Genomic DNA, 15,036 nt, shown 5'->3' with positions numbered 1-15,036 from the left:
AATGTACAATACGATGCTACAGACGATCTAAGCAATTCTTCCAACAATTCAGAGCTAAAGCGCTGTCGGAGTAACGATAAGGCTTGGTCCCCAAGGCTTTCTGAGACCAGCTGACTCTACGGAGGGTACGCCTGAAGAATACGTAACGACCTCTCGCATGTCTCACTATGCTTGCGGTGAGCGGCATTTCTAAGCCCTTGCCGGAACCAGCACGCTTACATGACTCGCAACAACTTGGGAGCTCCTAAGTGCAAGCGCAGTCGATGATTTACAGCAGTGTAATTACGCGAAAGCTAAGCTACTTCTTTTTATAAAACGATAAAAAGGAGCAACGACTCTGGTCACAGTATGGTACAGACCTACGAAGTACGACAGGACGAAGTAACGCAATTACCGACCCAATGTCCAACAGACGCTGGTCCCAATGCCGGTTTAGCTACGTGCCCCACAACATTATACAGATATTCCGCCTTTTCTGTAAATCACAAAAGTCGAATGGCAACTCACTTTGATAGTATGACGGCTGTCTGTCTTAAAATGAATTAAAACACGCACGTATACACACAAAGGAGAGGGGGAGGGGGGGAGGGAGGGGGGGGGGGAGGGAGGGAGAGAGAGAGAGAGAGAGAGAGAGAGAGAGAGAGAGAGAGAGAGAGAGAGAGAGAGAGATATATATATATATATATATATATATATATGGGGGATGGGATAGTAGTGGCGAGAATCTACCACAAAAAGAGGTCAACTACGTATAAACACCGCATTGCCTAAGAAAGGTTTCTTTAGCTGTTCATTCACAAATAAGAACTGACACATGACGGTGGTGGATATGGCTTCAAATAATGTTCATCGACGAAGGGTGTCTCGCAAAGGTCACAATGTAATGAAACCCGTAAACTTGGCGAGAGGAAAATTGCGTGGCTGGGTCCAAGTAGCGCTCCGAGAACGCAATGGTAGGTGACACTTGCTAATTACGCGGAACAGCAAAGCAAAGTGAAGAGCATTATCGTTAGCAAGATGTGTGGTTTGCACACGGAATTACGTATTTGGATGCGATGTTTTCATAGCTGACGACCTATGAACAAATTTATCGAACCGATAATCGAAGTATGCACACTTAAAGATCACGTCCGAAGGGAATCCGACTTGGTACGCCATAAGTACACAAAACATCGGCAGAAGTAAGAATCACACTAAACACTGCCATAACGGACCAGCGTCTGAACGCCGGCCCGTTGGATCAGCCCATGGAGATAAACTGATAATTTCACACGTAGACACAAAGGAGGCCGCTAGCGTCTTACGCAAGCCATGTTCAACCTGTTTAATTAGTGCGCGCCACACACACACACACAAACACACACACACACACACACACACACACACACACACACACACACACACACACAGAGTTAACCAGGAATACTACAAATGTGTCCTTGGGCATTTGCACGTAAAGGTGCGGAAGAAAAGGCCTGCATTGTGGAAAGACAGGAGTTGGGTGCTACACAATGACAATACTCCAGCTCACCGTGCCTTCTCCATCATTGAATTTTTGACCTAATTCAAAATTCCTGTGCTTCTACAACCGCCACATTCCCCTACGGACTTCTACCTATGTCCTAAACTGAAATTTTCACTGAAAGGGAAGCGATTTGACTCGATTAAAGGCATCCAGGCAACTACGGAGAGCGTCCTTAACACACTTCAGAAAGAAATTCCAGGAATGTTTCCAAAAGTGGGAACATCGTTGGAGTCGGTGTGTTCAGTCGGAAGGGGGCTATTTTGAAGGAGATGCATCACAATAGCATGTAAGTACCACCATTGTACAATTACAAGCCCATTCTTAAAACTTTCCAATCAGTCTTCGTACATCGGTCGTCCATGTGCATCTTCTTTATTTCCTCTGCGTAATAAGGCTAAGGCGATGTGGGAAAATTATGCAGAGCGACAGAATTATGTTAGTAGTGGTGCGTAAATTATTAAACTTTCTGATAAATGTTTCAATCAAGCTACACGCCGCCATGCAGTAATACGACTCGCTCAGGAAAGAAGTACCTGGCCGCAGCAGCGTGCGCGAGCAACGCTCCGTGGCAAGCGCAATTTATGAAGATTAGAGTTAAACTGTGTAAAACTCCAGACTTTACAGTGTGTACGTACCAGACAGAGCAATGTAATTGGTTGCGTTAGGCCACCTTAGATGAATGAACTCTGTGGATTTTAAATTTATTAGATGCAGCGAAATGTTTTGATTGATCAGAAGAATAGTACGTGAAATTTATGCAGTGTAACTTCTCTGTCAATGATATAACAGACTCACTGGACTTTAAACTTTTACGTAGGGAAGAACATTTATCAGGTAGTCATATGCGTATTTGGGGCCATAGACAGTTTAGTCAATTATCAGAGTTCCACCTTCCTGGCTACAGACTGACCGAACGGTACCGACCCGCCACCGTGTCATCCTCTGCATTTGGATGTGGTATGGAGGGGCAAAGGGTCAGCACACCGCCATCCCCGTCGTTGTCAGCTTTCGTGGCCTTGCAGTCGATACTTCTCACTCGAGTGACTCCTTAACACGCCTCACCAGGCTTTGTGCACTTCGTACAATCCTCCCATCGAAGAAAAAGCCCTGGCAGTAACAGGAATCGAACCCGAGTCTTCTGCATTGCAGCCATACACGCAGACCACTTAGCTACGGAGGCGGACTCAAGTCATATTCGGGGATTTTCAGAATTGGGCTAAAATTTGATGGACGTTATTCCTGAGCCAGAACTTAAGATTTATCGCTCACGAACTGGAATCTGGAACAGACGATGCCTAACGTGGGACGTAATGTTTGCCTTGGAGTGATATCTAGCATATAAAAACTCACCGACGCTGAGGTCACCTGTTTCTAGATTTGGCATACATGCCTGAATAGGCGGAGAGAACTTTTTCTTCCCAATAATATGCTGTGAAGAAACAGTACTGTTTCCCAATTTATGTTGACTGCCCGAAACAGCTAAGTTTAAACTTTTCGGCGCTGGCAGAGCAATGAGTGTTAATTTTAAGTATATAAGTAAGAAGAACCAGACTGCTGAACCAAATGTCACGGGTTTAATCCACGATCATTCCTAGGGTCTGATATGAACTGAACTGATTACTACTTCTTTTACCTCTGACATTCCTTGTTAACGTGGGAGACGCCGCGTTGCACCGTAGTTCGAAGTAGTTGGAAAGTCCTTTCACAGAAGTCGGAAGTAAAGGGCACACAACCTAAAACAGCCTAGTGAAGCACCGCGTTATTCAAACCAATCGTATGGTTAATCACAGCTTTGCGTTTTTTCGCTTTCTGAACGGCATCACACACGAACGACGGATCCCTGCGGTCCGTCGCATGCGATATCGCTTGCAATCGGCCGCTCGCCTCGACACCCTACACACTAACGATTTGCCAGGCAATTTCAATTAATATTAACACGACTGTGTCCAGAATTTCTGCTACGAAAAATGAACTGTTATTCAGTAGCAGTTGCGGTTGATTTCGGTACCCCCACGAATATTTGCAAAAAACACATTTTGAATAAACGACAGTTACAAGTTATTAAACTTTATTTGAGAACGCTTTCTTTGGCAACTGTAGCTGTACAGAATATATTGCATTTTTTACTGATGCCAAGTGGGTTGAGTACATATATCCAGTTTCACGTTTCTTAGTCCTCAATTCCTTTTTTATTCAATATTCTGATAGTTTAACTGCAGGTATTTAAGAATTTGTTTACAATATCGATGTGTGTATAGAGATGATATCAACGGCAGCACTACTGACTACCGTAACTCTGGTTATAAACTGTATGATGCAGAGATAGTTAATATGAAATGACAAGGAACCTGAGTGTAGCTGTACAAGAGATTTTTCCCTCAACGCTGAAATTAAAATGGCCTCTAAACATTACATACTGCACATATGTCATTCTGTTTAAAAGGTAAAAACTCTGATAATGCGAATAATTATTTCACAAATAACTCAAAATTATTATATATGGAAACCACTGTCCCACGAACACAATGTCCGTGAGTCACAATCAGAATCTGTAAACTCATACGCCATCGGTCTACAAAGGAGATAGCTTACAGATCACTCCTGCCGTCAGTCCTAGAGTATTGCTCAACTGTGTGGGACTCGTACCAAATAGGACTATCAGAGGAATACTGGGCGTATACAGAGAATAGCAGCACTAATGGTCACAGACCATTTAGACCCCCGAAAGAGTGTGACTGCGATGTTGAAAAAGCTGAACTGGTAGACTCTTGAAGATAGGCGGAAACCATCCCTAGAGACTCCTCTAACCAAGTTTCAGGAACCGACTTGAAGAGACGAATCTAAGAATATACTACAATCTCCTACATATCATTCCCTTAGGGGTTTTGAGGACACAATTGGATTAATTACAGCATGTAGAGATTCATTTTTACCGCGCTCCATGTGTGAATGGAACAGGAAAAAGTCCTGCTAATTGGTACAATATTACGTACCCTCTGCCATGCACTTCACAATGGTTTTCAGAGTACAGATGCACATTCAAGGCAGAAAGGAATTAAAGACCTTTACTGCCAGGAGTCACTGATTTATACCAATGAGGCAAGTTTAAATTTTGTGCCGGAGCGGGATTCGAACCCGGGTCTCTTGTTTACGAGGCAGATACGTTGACCATGACGCCATCCGGACACAACGGTCACCACAACCGCACGCATTACCCCAGCACGCCTACCGTGAAACTGACGTAGTGCCCTTGCTCATTAGCTTCATTACTCGCAGCATCTCGCCGATTCCCGTGAGAATTCGAGCTATATATTATCGCGGCAACTGCTACCAGCATTCTACCAATTCTACTTTATAGCACAAACTTCTAAATGTTAATCACTGTAAAAACTAAGTAACAACCACGCTTAATAAATACAGAAACGGGTGGCAGACACATTGCTAACACGAATCTCATACGATCCAGCAGATCGCCTGGTATTTCCGTGCTATCAGCGGCCGACAGCTGCGATTTGCCCACACACGAGAGCTGGAGTGTGGGAGCCCTTAAAAGGAGACCAACGAACAAAAATGCGAAGAAACGGCAAATAGCAACTGCACCGTGCGCTAATTTGAAACAGAATTCGCAAAACGTGGGAAGGACCTCGGTAATGATTGTGATTTCCCCAACGGGCATAATGAGATGAGGCAGGGAGAGGCGAGTTCGAGCTCAAGCTGTCCGAGTGCTGGCAGAAGTTGAGAGCCCGGCCGAAACGACCGGAGTGCGCCTCCTTTCAGTGCGCTGCGCCACGCCGGCGAGCTCCTCGTCTCGTTTCCGCTAGTACAGAGCACAGATGAAAGGATCCGCAGGCAGGGACGCCATTCATCGGCCTGGTCCGGGTGGATTGGCGGGGGAAAGGGGGGGGGGGGGGGGGGGGGGGGAGCGAGCAGAGGGGAGTCAGCAGCGGCAGCAGTGCTCGTCCCAGTTGCACAACCGTGCGTTTTACGTGCGCGGATATCCAGCAAGCCGAGGGGAGCGCGTGCGGCGTCAAGGTCTGCCGGCTGCTGACAGCAAACAGCCCCGCATTCGAGGGACGCAGGAGCAGTGTCACGGTTCCAATTCACAGTTTACTAAAAGCGTTTCCATGAATCAAATTCCCTATAACTCAGCTAACCTCCTGAGAATAAATGAACAGTGGAACATTCTTTTCTTAAAACTTAAATTTTTTTAAACCTTTGCGTTCTTGACAATATATATTTTTTTAAATACCAGTCTTTCCTACTGACCATAAACCACAAAACCCTCTCTCATTTTTCCGATTATAATTAACGTATGAAGTTATTCTCATTTGTCTTTTCTCGTGTGGCGATATTACTGTACGTACATTCAATGAAATGTTAAATGAGCTCATGATGTTCGAGATGCCCAACTATATTTATTTATCAGCACCAAGCTGTTTAGCGCATTAAGCACATTTAAAGATGGCAGCTATTTGTTGAAACAGGTAATGTGAAAAATTCCACGTGCCACGCGTCACGGCCTCCTCCATTCGGTCGATGCAGTTTGAGTAAGAAGCAGAGCGCGTGCGAGCTTTTGTTTGTATCAGTAAAACAGGTTTGTTGATTTGGGGGAGAGGACCACATTAGGGAGGGATGGCATTTGCCTGGGGCGATTTAGGGAAATCACGGAAAACCTTAATCAGCATAGCCGGACGCGGGTTTGAACCGTCGTCCTCCCGAAAGTGAGTTTAATGTGCTCACTACTGCGCCGCCTCGGTCGGTAAAAAGTCTTTGTAATCGAAGGAGACGATTTCGGTTACAGAAATAGTAAACAAAGTTAGAGAATCGAGCAGGCCAAACACATCAACATGTGTTTGGTCAACGTTATGAGAAGAGAGAGACAAGGGATTGAGTTCCTGATAACCTTGGGGTAGTTTGAAGAGATAACACACAAGTTTTTGTGAGTGGGCACAACGTTCTGAGCTTCGACAGAGATGTTGTAATTATAGAGAAACGAGGAAGATAAGGAGGATCTTTGTTCCGCACTATTTACACAAGGTTGTTGAGTCAGCTAAAGTTATCAACACTTTCTATGTAATTCCACTACATATGACTGACTTCATTTTGAAGATGCTGCTGAAACACTGTTGTCATGCAGGAACTTTCTTTATGCCTGATGTAAGGTCTCCACAGCAGTATGGTCAAGGAAAGGAGTCTCATGCTCCTCCATCTCGAACACCTGTTAAAAATTTTTACTACGAAATAGAAGAAAAATATCAATATATCCAAAGAAGAAAGACCATGGATGGTGTAGGTCTACGCCAGTCCCGTACTTAATCTGAAAGACCAGCCTTGTTTACCAGTTACAATAAAGAAAAACCTGTTGATGAAATTGCCATTTCTTCCTCGACAGTGCAGGAAGCTCTACAGTAACATTTGACTCCAAGAACGGAGTTGTGTAAGATGCAGAAATAATTACCTTTTTCTCTTCAATTACATTTGTTATTCTCTTGTAAAAAAATTAAAAGATAAGTGCTTTTTGTTGGCTACTTTCCTAATAATTAAAACATTACTGCCTTAATTCCGTGGTTGTATTATCGCAAATAAAAGGCAGTGAATGAATGAATTTCTTGTGGCTCGTTGGCCTGATGCAAGTCTTTCAGATAGACTCCACTTACTCGACTTGCTTATCCTGAAAACTACGCCTCCGTATTAATGGCACTTGAAACAAAAGCTTTCTTACTGACACTTAGACCCAGTCAGTCCCCTGGCACACTATCTAGAACGTTGTTAACACATTATGCATTTTCTAATTTGTCTCATTTTTTGCTGTGATGAGGCGAGCAGCATCTTTCTGTCAGACCAGATCACCACCTCAGTCTTTTGGATACAAATATCTGACGAACAAAAAGAGATGTATTCTTTTTGATTCTCTGGCTCTGCAAACATTTGACATTTCCACCCTTCAAATATGAAAATGGCAACGAAGTAAAGAATATTACAAGCTGTGTTTGAGAGACGATGCTTGTCAATTGCTAGCCCACGTACGTTGTGTCCTGCCGCCCGTGGAGGACAGCTAAAGGCGTCCATTCACAGACAGACCATCCTTGCTGCAGACAACAAAGCCGACACGGTCCGTGGGTCGATACGTAGAACCAAGAAAAACGAACAAAATCTGACGAAGGCGTGGAAACTCTAGAAGAAACAGCAATCCCCCATTGACACGATCACATAGCCACAGCCTGAAGACCTGTGATAAAAGCAGCAGTTTTTTTTCTGATTGGTCTGATAGAGCCCATCACGAATTTCTCCATTGTGCCAACCTCCTCCTCTCAACGAAGCGCATACACCGTCCACGCCTTCAATACTTCTAATGTTGGATGTAGCCTACTCGTTTTATAAAGTGTCAAATTTCTTGTAACAGTTTTGAGAGTTTTTGATAAAGTTTGTTTCGCAGGCATTACGCCGTGATCTACGGAACATTTCTGTACCTTCTATTGCTGGATACATCGCTGGAGGGTATCACGACTCTCACAGCAGTTTCAAACATGAACTAGCTCATAAAACTCAACTAGTTATACGTATTCAAGCAGCTGTTGGGTCAGGACGTCATACTACCGCTTATTAAATTTGGAACTGCTACATCAGCCTTTGTAGCCATTGACGATGTCTCCAGCATTACGGGACGAAAACCCACACAGGTAACTAGTCTTTGGACCACGACCTAACACCCACTAAAAAAAAAAAAAAAAAAAAAAAAAAAAATACAAAAAAAATCACAAAGGACACATACCGGGAGTGAAAGCCTGCACTGCGAGATTTTCAGAGATTGTTGCTATTATTGTTCTTAAATCAGTTGCAAGACATGTATTTGACGAATTTTCCAGCGAATGCTGTTAAAATACTGCATTTTTCTGCAATGCAGTGTCTTGGAAGTTATGCTACAGCGATACTAATCTCTGATGTAAACAGGGTACTATTAAGACATTTTGTTCTCGTCTATTTTATTGTTAATATAACTTAGGCTCCTGTGTAGAAGTGTGCAAGAGGAGAGGGAGGGCCAAATAATGAACTGCCATAACCAAACCCTTCATCCGCTCCTACTAACCCATTTACAGAAGCAAGACCATAGTAGAGGACGAAAGCACGTATACTATCGCTACATATACACTTCGCCTTGCGTTTGTTATGATGCCCTTTACATCGTGAACATGTTATCCATAACACACGTGAGAACTGTCACTTAGGAACAAAACTGCAACCACAAGTGTTATTTTTGAAATAAATTAGTATTTAGATGCAAGTAGTTTAAAATCTAGATCGATCATCAGACAGCAGTGAGGATTTGTTGCACAAATTTCTACACGTAACTCAAGGAAAAGACGTGCTTTATGCATCAAATCACAGAGACCAGCTCTCGATGCTTGCGCTGCTAAACTATGAGACCTTTACGTCTGCACTTCGATGTTGAATTTCATTTCATAACATGATAGATCCCGCATTTTAAAATCCCCGCTTTTTTATTTGCAGGGACTTCAGATTTCATAATCGATCTTGTTATAAAGTGAAGTTCAAGATTAAAGATCCACTTTACAGGGATAGTTATCGCTCCACGAAACTTACAAACATATTTTGTTTCGATGCTATGGTTTATCAGCCAACTTGTATTTATTGTGACGACAGTGGGCTGCTGCCTGACTAGTCAAATAAACTGAAAATGAGATTCGTAAGAAATAAGCAATAGCAGAACAACGGCGATGAGTGTTTTTGCATAATAATAATAATAATAATAATAAATAACCAGCGTTTTAATGATACATGACGAATTTGGATCAGCTAAAAACAATTCACCACCCCAAAAGTTGGTCTGAACACCAACACGTTTTAGAAGGATCGACTCCGTCGACGGCAAGACAATTTTCGTACGTACGCTCTAAATCACAAGGGATACGATTTAATACAGATAGGAATACGTAAACAGATTCTGATATACATGAACATTGCCAGAAATAGATGTTGCGAGATCTCGATTACGGACAGAAGAAATCTGTAGATTGACTACGGACCGGACTATAAATCTACGGCATTAGTGTCTTTCAACTTAAGGAGTCAAGAAGCCACACTTTGACGTACTGTACTAGCAATATTTTAAGTGAATAAGTAGTCAACGGGTTAAAAATATCTAACTGGTGGCTCTATCAGGGACATACTATCTTTAAAAAAAAAGCAGTAAATAATTTCTGGTAGTGAAGGGTGCGTCTATACTTGTATTTAAACAATACAGTGTTCGGGATGTTACGTCATGGAATCACGGAAGTGAAAGTGGGTAGCAAAAAAATTACTACAAATTTTTTTGGGAAACTTTATCCACTGTTCCTGATGTCTGCTAATTTCTAAACAAATTTCGTTATTAATTGCAAAGTCTCCCACAACGCTTCAATGCTGAACACTCTGGTTCCTACATTATTTTCTTTTCCTAACAAGATACCATGACGGCAACCAGGAGAAAGCAACGTCTGATGAAAGTGACGCAAGTGTGAGTGTGGTATAACGATCCGGACAATGTACTGGATCTATTGATGCCTTATAATGAACCAAATATTCTGTACTACGGCTAAGCACATCTCCTTCGACCACATTCTCTACAGGATTTTACTTTTTCCTGTGTTTTTGTCGTGTACAAAGAACACTTTAAGGGCCCAGGAAGTTTAATGCAACGGAAAGTCACGCAATGTTGCACATGGATAGACGACGAATAGATTAACTTCAGGGCTAAGAAAGCGGAAAACATTAGTAACATATGCAGTAAGCAGTCACTGCACGAGATATACGAAACAGTAGGAATTGAAGAGCAAGGAAAGTATCCGACCAGTCATTCAATACGTATATTATTGGCCTGTACTACTACTTATGATGAAGCGGTTTTGGATCTCGCTGGTTTTACGTCAGTGCTCACTGTCTCAGCGATGATTCGCGGGTTTAGGAAACGGCAAGGAAACTTTACAGTGCTTCTCAGGCGCAAGAACTGAACCAGTAGCTGTTCCAAGGCCTGCTAGCCAATGTTAATCAAGTACACTGTCCAGCAATAACATAACTGATGAATGATCAGCCACACGCAGCACAGCTGACTTAATGTATCCATAGTTCTAAGCCGCAGGCAAATGTTCAAGACTTCGCGTCACGAAACTACAACATAACGACTCTGACATTTATTTGTTGTGCCCTCTTCTTGTATGCGTGAGACAAAGATAAAGATTTATAAATTACCGTATTTATCGTTTCACATGCCTTACCTTCACAAAAACTAAAAGAAAGGACGGCACGTTTGGATATTACGCCCTTTTTAGCTCCTCATTCTTACGGAACTGAGTTGAATATAAGAGCTATATTACGTAAAGAAGAGTGAATCAACTATGAATCTGACACATCTGGCGTCTGCAAATTACGGGAGTAACTATGTGATGGTTGGGTACAAAGAGCTACCACAGTACCAGCAGAACTGAACAATGGCTGGGCTAACATGAGGAAGAAATGCGCATCCTTTCGTTTGTAACTGGTTAAAGGAAACTTTACCGAGGTGATGGGGTGTATTCAGGAAGTGACGGACTTTTTGCTACGCATGTGATGACAGAGAAAGGTGCTATTTCGTGTGAAGATCCAAATGGCAACACTGTAGAAGTAACTATTTACTGAACTGTGGCGGCCTAACAACGTATTCCCTTACTCCATGGGGTAAATGACAAGTTTTTACGTGATTCCACAAAAAGAAGGGCACTGAAAGAGGTATCACTCTGCCTTCGGAACACCGCTGTTACAAACAATTGTATGCAAAACATCACTGCGGACACTTTACAAAAATGAGAAACCACACAGCTTGTAAGACTTCACACGAGCACGCACCGAAGAGATCGTGTTGGCGGCGGTGACGTCCAATCCAGCGGCAGCAGCTCCGCTTCGCCCGGCGGCCGGACTTTCACTGAACTGAACGCCGCTCACCTGGCGCTGGCAGGGCTGCCAACGCGACGCGCACGCTTGCCAACCTCGCCCATGAGATGGCACCGCCACGCGCTCCCGCATACGGCTGTCACCTCAACAAGCCAAGGTGAGTAACATGTTCGAGGCTATCATTGAGTTTCTTTTTGTATGAGAATGGCGACTGCTCTTCAGGGCAGCCAGCTGCAAGTCTCTGTTTCTTTCTGTTACCCTCTTCACGTCTTTGCAATATTGATACGTGTATCTTCTATCATATTTCTTTCAGATTCTTTCACACTATGTTTTCTCCTCTAACATAAAGCTTCGCCAGCAAAAATATTTGAAAAAAATTCATTTCGTATGAACGCCTGCCGAAGAGAGTTTGACTTACTCCCTCGGAGTGTAGCTTTTGTATCTGTAACCTACCATAGTTCAGGACGAGGCCCACGAGAAAGACAGACCGTGGCGCACAGCGATTGTTACCTCACAGAAAGTTTGGTCCAACACACAGACACACAGCCCATTTATAACATGTATGGGTTTCAGTATTTCTTTACACATCATATTTCTTGTGTCCTAATTTTGTTCAGTGTTCCCCAGACCACATTTATGCTGTTTCTGTAGATATTCGACCATCCTGTTACAGTAAGAATTGCTTTATTTTCTGCGCCATTTACAATCGATGTTTTTATGAACACGGCAACTGTTCCTATTGCCATTGACGAATACACAAGATATTTAAGTATCCTTTTGGCAGGGTGTGATTTGTGCTTTTACCAGTGGGTGGGATGTCTTAGGGGGTTAGTAGAATTATATATGTTACTAGCTTGGACCGTGGCGTTACACATGGTTAAACAGCTATTTATAAATAGATGTTAATGCCGAAACTCACTATTCACGCGTATGCACTATCAGAAAAGCCATCCCTTGTTACATCTTTAAAAGTACATTATAGGTAAAGCTTATTTACAAAATCATCTATATACAGGTATACGAGGGGGACTCAAAAAGTAGAGGCACATTTGTGGAAAGCTGTACTTATTCTGATGATAGAAAACTGAAACCTATTAATAGTAAGACTTAATAAAAACGTTCAGTGTTCGGCTCCACAAATTTAAATTATATGTAAAGTGTTACTCCAGCGCGTGGGTAATAAACATCCCAGGTTGGGACGCATAAACTAAAACCAGAGGAGGGGATGGTCTGATGCAGAGGGGGGGAAATCCCCCCCCCCCCTGCTAATCGCACACTGCCTTCTGGACATCAAGCTAATATTTTTTATAGATGCATCACTTTACTCTGTACACAACATACGTCTTTTTCACAAATCATAAGCATAAACAATGGAAAAAGTAATTGAGGCATCAACCTGATAGCAGAAAGGGAAGGTTAAACGCCATGCTTAACAGCAGTAGTGCAGGTATGCCTCTAGTTAGTCCTACTAAGTTTTATTACCAAAAGGGAGATAGTGTTTCACAAACTATGGCAATACAGTTAACGGAGGAGAGAGGCTGATTATGAAAACAATGTTTACACAGACTTTAGGATATCCGGAAAATCTACAAATGCAGACAATATCCTTAAGCAGTTCCTTCTACTTGCGGTTACCGCGAAGGAAACACTTGCTTCCTTTCTTATGCAAAGGGGACTCATAAATTTTGTACGTCGTTGTATGCGTAGTGTGGAAATATCTAACAGCCAATAAAGACAATAATTTCTTAACCGACGCATACATGGAAGTGATGTATATTATGCTTCAGCAACTGTCTTAACAGTTGCATAATTTACAAAAAAGCACAAATTTCGACAGATAATTGTCGTAATGTCCCGATATTTGAAATAAAACCGTTCAATTTGCGTGATATTTTTCTATTTTATCGGAAGCAGACAGGCACAAAAAAAAAAGGAAGAAGAAGAAGACCATGCAACTGCTTTCGTCGTCTGCGCCGGAATCTTAACGTGCTTATTATTGTATCGAGTTTTAGATCTCACGTATGATCTACAGTTTTGTCATAAACATAAGCTAAAGGACCTAGAACTATCTCCTAACTTTGCAAACTACAGCAAACCTGCAATACTGCTATCTTCCTGGGAGGCTTTCGCTTCCCGAAACATGGATTCGAGTTGCCTCGTTTCTTATTCTACTCATTTTCTCCTTCTTAGCATTCTACAGACATTTCTCTTGTGCCAACTTTCACCAGTGGTGATGATCATTCTTAAAAGTGTAGCTCTTTGGCAGAATTGCGGCGAAGGCCTTTCTAATAGCCTCGCTCCCATCCGCCGGTGTCTTCGACAAGCAAGTGATTTCTCTCCTCGTCATTAGCACATCTAAGACATTCAACGTAACATGAGAACGAAGTCCTTCGCGACGCCACTGATATGTAAAACATTCTCGGATTTCTTGCCACGTCAATTCGGGATAAAATCTCGAGCTTTCGACGACAGCCTCCATCGTCGAAATCTCGAGATTTTATCCATATTTGACGCGGCAAGAAAACCGAGAATGTTTTACATATTCAACGTAACATTCTGACGTGAAACGAAATGATTAAGTTCTGACGAAATACACAGCCGACTAAGTATTTCAGATATGAAACCCGGAATATTTGACAACTAAGACCAATTTTTGGGAGCGCTTATAGGCTTTCGTTAAGTTCTTAAATAAAACTTGAGACATAAATGCTTGGCTAGATCGCACGACTAGCTTATTTGGCGATGAATGAGAGAAGAAAGTGACTGTGGCATTCTCATTAAAGTATCCTGCCATATCCCCCTCAAGTATTTTATGGGTAGAGAGAAAAATCAGACTGGAAGACGATTGGATCGCCATTCCTCTTGTCAAGTTCAGCAGAGTCACCCAGTTCGCTGCAAAATGATAGAAAATTCGTTCTTATAGCGAGACCTGTCGGCAGTTGTGCACCCTGTGAGCCTCCGTGCCTAACAGGAAGGAGTAAAACGATGCGCGTACCCTGCAGTCCGGTCGGCCTAAGGTAATAAGAGATGTAGCATAAGCCCGTATCACAGAAGGTTAAGGAAGAAAATCGGCCACGTCCTTTTAAAAGGAAATGTCGCGGTAGTTTGATCTGCTGATTTATGGAAACAACGAAAAACCTAAATTTTTATGATCGTGTGGGGGTTTAAATACTTGTATAGTCTCTCGGTTAATGCGTAAGAGGAGATAAGTGCAACACAGTGGGTTTGTGTTAAAAACGTTATTTCTGTCAGAACTAATCACAGGAGAATTCAAAAGAAGCACGATTATAGGAGCTAAAAAGTTCGGATATTTAGCCACGAATATATTAAGAGTCGATCTCGGAAACTGACACACGGCCGGAGAGCGGTGTGCTGACCACATGCCCCTCCATATCCGCATGCAGTGACGCCTGTGGGTGAGGATGACACGGCCGCCGGTCGGTACCGTTGGGCCCCTATGACCTGTTTGGGAGTAGTAGTTTAACAAGAGTTACTGCGCAAATGTCCGCTTTTAGCCGTATTATTGTGAACTATAAACACCTGGGGAACCCTCAACTCAGCCACTGCTTTGGGAGGCCTCAGAAATT

At 42.7% G+C, this 15,036-nt stretch overlaps 1 protein-coding gene across 3 annotated transcripts in view; it reads right to left on the bottom strand.

The window, feature by feature from the left end:
- LOC126285454 (mitogen-activated protein kinase-binding protein 1) overlaps positions 1–15,036 on the bottom strand; it is an 855,827-nt gene that overhangs the window by 322,417 nt on the left and 518,374 nt on the right. Inside the window, exon 1 of one of the 3 annotated variants that reach the window (XM_049984853.1) lies at positions 11,405–11,479. The exons of the other annotated variants lie outside the window; for them this stretch is intronic. The gene's annotated coding sequence lies outside the window, so the exon portion shown is untranslated. Of the gene's footprint in view, positions 1–11,404; positions 11,480–15,036 lie in introns of those variants that run through there. 3 annotated transcript variants of the gene reach the window in all.

This window comes from Schistocerca gregaria, chromosome 8 (genome assembly GCF_023897955.1).
Source record: "Schistocerca gregaria isolate iqSchGreg1 chromosome 8, iqSchGreg1.2, whole genome shotgun sequence".
Taxonomy (NCBI): Eukaryota; Metazoa; Arthropoda; class Insecta; order Orthoptera; family Acrididae; genus Schistocerca; species Schistocerca gregaria.
The sequence above is the reverse complement of the archived record's forward strand: the minus strand, read 5'-3'. Positions and strand labels throughout refer to the sequence as shown.